A 6,948-nucleotide genomic window follows, 5' to 3' on the forward strand; every position below is an offset into this window, starting at 1 on the left:
GGGGGGGGGGGGGGTGTTGGGGTGTTTTGTTTTTGGTTTGTTTTTTTTTCTTCGGATAACAGTTAGGAAGATATAAAAAGATACAGTATTTGTGGAATTTTATTTACATGACAACAATTCTGAGGCTGCACTCAAGCTCAGATCTCACCATACCAAGGACAACACAGAAGCCTGATCCTCAGTGCTCAAATCACCTTTTAACATAATACAAAGTGAGGTAAAGCAGCAGTTTCTGGACAGACGGTAAGGATGCACTGCGAGAAGATGAAGTGATAGCAGGATAAGCATATGGAACTCCTGAAACCACCTATGGACACAGTGTCTAAATACAGCCCCTTCAAGCTACAGCCAAAAACTTTGCACAGAAAATCAATTGCAAAGAAAGAAATGGTCAGTGTAACATCTTACTCCACAACGTTTGTTTTATTTGTTTTAATAAACAGCATGGCAAAGAAGCAGTGGCTTTACAGCCCTCAACTACCATATGTGCTATCATCAGACAGTAAGTTTGAACAAAATCTGCTGAGGCTTTAGAGCTTTACAAAGCCAGAAAAGAAGAATAAAAGAGTTTAAAGATGGATTTTAGCAAAGCACTTGAGCTTTGAGCTAAAACTTGGTTTTCCAAAAAAAAAAAAAAAAAAAAAAAAAAGAGTATATGCAAGTTTTGCTCAGCTGAGGGTTACAATAGCAACTTATGAACTCTGATAGGAAAAAGCAAGAAGGGATGCCATGCAGTTTTTACACATACAGTTAACTGAAAAGTAAAGAAACTTCATGGAAAATTTACACCTTGATGCATCACAACCCACAAGCTGCTATAGGAACAAGTGCTTTCAAACTTAGGGAAGAGAAGGAACTGAGACAGGTCTCTCCTTGTGAGAAAAAGCATGGAAGAATAACAAGAAAAAGTATCTCTAAAATTTTACTTCCCTCACCCTAAATGTCCCTTCTCAGGCAGTCACGTGAAGAACATAACCCTTCAGGTTGGCAAAGGCAAGAGGAAAGCAAGCAAGTAAAGCTGAAGCCTGTAGCTTGTTGCTGCAAAGGCTGCAGTGGATCACCGATGAGGATCTGCTACGGGCACAAGCATGAGTGGCTGAGCAATGGGCAAAGGGTTGGAAGGACAACGCTGTGTGACAGCTGGGCCACTGGCAGAGCCATGCTGCCTCTTCAAGAGCTCAGGCTCCAGCTCCTCACCTAAAGCAAGGCAGCCATAGAGCCCTGCTGGGAAAAGCATGCCTGGGAGGAAGTGATGAATCCTCTGGCATAGCTTGTGGGTGCAACCACTTAAGGAGGTAACACACATTATGGTATGAAAAGTACAGGGCCTTAGGGTAGCATGAAGATGCCATTAAAAATGAGAGTGCAGCACCTGGGAGGGATGATAAGGACAAAGTCACAGTCAGGACAAATGAACTTTTTTGGAGAATTAAAGGACGATACTGATGAGTACATCTCACTTAGGTTTTGTGAAGGAGTTTAAAATTGGTAGTTGCACTATATGAGGTGTAAATCAAGTTCAAAGTGCTATTAAGAAACAAGTGGCCCCTGATATTTTTATCTTTATATATAGCGAATATATGTATATACACACACACACACACATTATATAGAGTCCCTTGTGTCTAAAGCACAATGCAGTTATGCATGACAGCTATTAGCTCTTTGAATTGGATGCAGATAACCAGGGATTGATATGGGGAAGCACCTTTTTTCAATTTCAACAGGAAAAGCAGTCAAATCAAAGTCACTCAATCTCATATTTAGTGTTACACACTTTACCACAGAATAAAGCTTCTTCTAAATGCTTAAAGAACAAACAATGGTTATATGCAACACTATATAAAATTTCTGTTGTACTACAAATCATTTCTAAACAACATCCTGGCAATCTATCAAGCTGTTTAAAAAAGAAATGTGTATATAACACTATTAGATATGTTGAACAACTAGTTGAAAGACCAGAAAATTTACTAACAATATTTTTGGTTTTACCAGATATATTTTCTTAGAACAGTTTTTTACATGGGCACGTCTGTTGTAAAAGTGCTATCACATCAGTGGTTAAAAAGGCAAGTGTGTCCTCCAATCCATCAGATTTGCAGACTTCACACTAGACTATTTATGACTATTCAAGTTGCAGTAAAGGAGTATGTATGGGCTATTGACATACTAGATCACAGTATGGCTTAAGTCAGCACCACTCCATCTAAGTGCTGTACCGGCAATATTTGTAGAGCCAGGTGGTGACCAGAGCAGCAAAGTGATTCAACTGAACAATAATCCATGAAGGCAAGAGAAGGCTAGCAACTGCATACGTTAGACGCCACCAGAAAACATACATAAAATTCTGTCCTTCATCACTACATTTAAACAGAACAGAGGGAAGCTATTTAACTGGATGATCTGAAGACAATGCAGAAACCCCAGGCAAACCATTAAAATAGTTTTAATCGTTTCCTTTTTTAATGAAATTCAAAATGTAATATGTAATTTCAGATTTAAGATAGGAGCCAGTAAGTTCTAATTATGAATTTGACTGCAAACAGAAGTTGAAGCCAAATAATGTAACATCAAAACCCAACATAACCAATAAGCTCAATTCATTCAGACAGCTCCCCAAATTTTAGCTTTCATTTACAAAAACTGTTCTATCAAAGAACTAGAATTAGTTGAAATATAAACTCCAAACACCTACACAAGTCTTCAGAGCACAACTCTGCACAAGCTCTGAGTCTCTGTCAAAAGTTTACAAAAGAAAAGACAGAGCAAATGACTAAAAAGTGTTGAAAGAGGGGAAAAGAAAAAAACAAAATTAAGGTTGCTTTACTTCTCAACAATCTCTCAGCCATTTCAGCATCAATAACTACAATACCAACTTAAAAATCAGGAGTCCTCTGTATGCAGTACTAAATGTGCACCCACTAACATGTAAGGTTTTTCCAAAGCATTCATACAAGGAGCTATTCCATGTCTTCGCCCATACTTTTTACCTCTTCTACGCTATTTTCAGCATTATTATCTCCTTTTCAAGATGAGGGAGGACAGCAACTGCAAGCTATTTAAAACACAGAAATACCACTGAATTAGAGTTCTGCATTTTTGTTTTGCTCCATTTTGTACTACTTTCTCTATGCTGGTTTGACTGCTTCTCCGCATTAACTTAGTTCTTTCATAAAACAATCTACTAAAACATTAGTCTCTCCCAAGAACTAGATCAGAAGCCATATTAAGAGAAACTAAATCCAGAATCCATAAATGTAATCTTACATTATGTTGACCAATTACTCACCATCACAAAAGTCTCTTGAAAATCTTCAATTTTTACTACCCTGAAAGATTGCTTTGTCCAAAAATATTGTCCTTTAGCATTAGAACATACCTCACGTAAGGACAAAACCTGTTTCTCTCTATCACTTTTAAATCGTTCTGGCAAGGGACGTCAGAGAAATATCAGCTGTTTGGGTACTAGATACCCATAGATTTTACTTTCCTTTTTTTGAGCACAAATGTCTACTATTCCAGAGAGAGCTGCCTAAAAAAAAAAAAAAAAAAAGGAGAAAAAAAGCATTCTGCATTTTATTCTACCGAGTCATACGTTCCCTACCATTTTGTCACACTGCTGTGAAACAAATGATACTTTCTTTACAATTCTACAAAATAACACATTTATTCCATAGGCAAACACTGCAATATTAAACTGCCTAGACAGTAACTAGGTAAAGACACACCAAAAGCAATTGTTTATATTCAGAGTTACATGTAAGAGCAAGATACAGTCAAATATTCTCAAATGGATTTTTGTTTATTACAAAGCAATTTGTTTGTTCTATATCTGGAGGTTCCCGACTTAAAAACAACAGAAGCACTGACAATGGAAAACGAGCAAGTCCTGGGTATCTCCAGCTGCTTTCAGTTTAGGCAGAAGTCAGACAAAACACCAGTTTCTCTTCTTAGAGCTGCTTTTGTTTAAAGCATTTACTCCACCATCCCTAAAGATTCTGCCATCACCCCTGCCAAGGGTGGTATCTTGCACTGCTTCAAAAGAAAAGGCAGGTGGGACAGTTAGGCACGAAAACACATATTGTGCACCAGATATTACACTTTTCTAGGTAAAAAAGGAAAAATCAATTCCATATTATGACTGTTACTCCTTAAGCACTGCAGCTGGAGCTTCATTTGAGCTAGTAAGTAGTACTATCAGGATGAAAGGCACAGGTTTATTAGGGTACGCTGATGCCTTGGAAGTTGCACTTTACCATTTTCTGCATGAAATTAAGGTAAACAGGGGTGAAAAGTCAGAAGACTGTGTTGGCACTTGCACAATTTTAACACTGCTCTAGATGTTTGTTTCAATTCTGAAAGCACAACACAAAACTACAGCTTACTCAGCTGAGCATTCAGACACCAATATTAGAACACGCCAGGCAATTAAAGCAAACTTGTCTCACAGGTTATGTTTTTTCAACAGTTGCCTCACATACATAATACTTGTGGGTTTTGGTTCTTTTTTTAAAGAAGGCGGCCAGTCTGATTTGCAGCAGGGAAATTCAGAGGAGCATGCAGACTATAGGCAGTGTTAGTGGGACACAGCACCTTCTCATTCTAGGGCACCTAAATCCAGAATTACTCATTCAGACCAAGAGGTACAACTATCTGATAGCTGACTTACATTTTAAAAATACTGAGGCAGAGCCAATCATAAATAGCACCACTAGCACCACTATAAAGTGAAATTATCCAGTCCTGTTGTCACAGGGCAAGAGAAAGAAAAAAAAAAAAAAAAAGGCAAGAAAAAGTATTCCTTAAAGGTTCTGGACAAGCAGCATTCAGAGTTACTGATGTAACTTAGAAAATATTTCAAGCTTACAAAGTTCTAGCAGAAGTTACTGGAATTACAAAAAAAAAAAAAAAAAAAGTTTTACAAAATTCCTTATGTTGTTAGTTCTTGTCACTGGAAGTTATTCTTCACCTCATTACAATGGGCATATTTCAGCATTTAACATCATTTGAATAACAAATGCCAACTTTAAGGAGTTAAGAGATTAAAAAGATGGTACTTAAAACATAATTCAAAATATTACATTATACATGCCACCATGAATCTGCAAACATGCTCAGTTTCATTAGGGAAAAAACCTCATGTGTATAGTGTGCTTCCTTCTTACTGTCAAATTATTTATTCAGGCAAATGAATGAAATAAAAAACCAGCACAAAATATCTTACAATAGAAAAAAATAATTCTGAGTCCCACAAAACTAGTAATAGCCATTTATTTCAACCAACAAGGTAGTTTAACACCAATGATTTGCCACCAGGTTTTCAACTAAGTGACAAAATCAAGAATGCCAAGATCTCCAGAAGACGTGCTCTCACATCTTCTACAGAAACACAACAAAATTATTTTCTGAAATAAAAAAAATTTACATCAATCCCATAGCAACTGCAGAGGTAACAAAGAAAGATCCCTCTTGCAAGATCTTTACTACTCAGAATTAATCAAAGCAAAACAACCATCCTAGTGATAATCCCCTTTAGTGCTTCACAGTTTATGCAATAGTCAATTACTAAAGAGGATGAAAAAACAATCTTTGCAAATAGGTCACTGTCTATATTTATAATGATTAAAACCAGCCTATCACTAAAAGTAACTTTTAATAAGCATAAAAACTAACATTAAAAGAGTGCATATGTACTTTACTGTTAAATATATTCTATGCCCCCTATGACAGAAGGGAAGGTAACACAAAGGAGAAAAAGTTATTTCACACAGGTTATGCATTAGCATTGCTGAAAGATTTTAATTTGTCTGTAATTATTTTATTGGGAAGTATCATCCATATAAAGATAACACCTAACCATTCTTGACATTATCTATAAATTTACCCAACTCTTTCACCATCTACATGCCTTCTGTCTCAAAACTTGTTAGTAGATTTTACATGCAAACATTGCCCAAAGGTTCTTACATCTCTTTTAATGTCTTACACATTTGCTTCAACTTTTCTTTCTGTTTAGGCATGCCTAATGCCTTTTTTTTTTTTCTTCAGAACGATTACTCAGGGTTCTACTGTATAGTGCTAGGACTTCCCATCTGCTTCTTTCAAATATTGTCCATCTTCTGCTACAGAACTCTTCTCTTCAAAAATTTCCTTTTCCCCCCTCATCCCTGTCCTCTCTGAAGAGTATCTTCTGCCTTTCCTGTAGGATTGGGACATCACACCTTACACCATTTTCCTAAAATTTTATTGAATTTCATTGATTCTAACAGTTTCAAGCACCACCACTGTGTCTGTGATTCCTACATCCAGCTGTGCACTACTGAATCATTTGATTCACTTCCAATTCTACCTGCAGTTACTGTTTCCAGCAGAGATTTAAATCTGGTTAAATTGTAGCTTGTTTCCGCTCAAGCCCTACTTCCTCCAATTACCCCCAGCCTTCCTACAGTTCAAGTCTGTAAACTCACATCTGATTTTTACAATGCCTTACGCACCAGAGTTGTGCCGAATAGTTAGAAATTCTTTGCATAAAATGTCAAGAATTTTCATTACCCAGTCCTGTATCTTGACCAGATCATTTGCTTCAATCTTCATTAGCAAGTTCTGCTCTCAGTCACCTCCCTATCCCTCATTTCATATAATATTTCAGCTGCTAAAGAAATCCTTCCTTTATGCAGTACTGTAGAGACTCTGGATGTTCCAGTATTTCCACAGCCAGCAAGCCTATGAGCTCCAGACTGTACAGCTGCAGAACCTGCAGTTCATTATCAGAAAGAAGGAAGATAATATTCAGAGAATAATGTAAACACCTCTTAGAGGAATCTCATAACAGAAGCATCTCATACATTTGTACTCAGGATAGAGAAAACACACTGAGATTTGGGCTAAAGCTCAACACTATCACCTTAATCCTGCCCCCTCCCCCCCCAAAAAAAAAAAAAAAAA

At 37.0% G+C, this 6,948-nt stretch overlaps 1 protein-coding gene across 10 annotated transcripts in view; it reads right to left on the minus strand.

The window, feature by feature from the left end:
• The window catches only part of ARHGAP12 (Rho GTPase activating protein 12), an 80,504-nt gene that overhangs the window by 63,735 nt on the left and 9,821 nt on the right, over positions 1-6,948 (minus strand). The gene's annotated exons all lie outside the window — the stretch shown is intronic.

The sequence above is a fragment of the Athene cunicularia genome (genome assembly GCF_003259725.1).
Source record: "Athene cunicularia isolate RWA chromosome 2 unlocalized genomic scaffold, athCun1 chr2_part1, whole genome shotgun sequence".
NCBI classification, from domain to species: domain Eukaryota; kingdom Metazoa; phylum Chordata; class Aves; order Strigiformes; family Strigidae; genus Athene; species Athene cunicularia.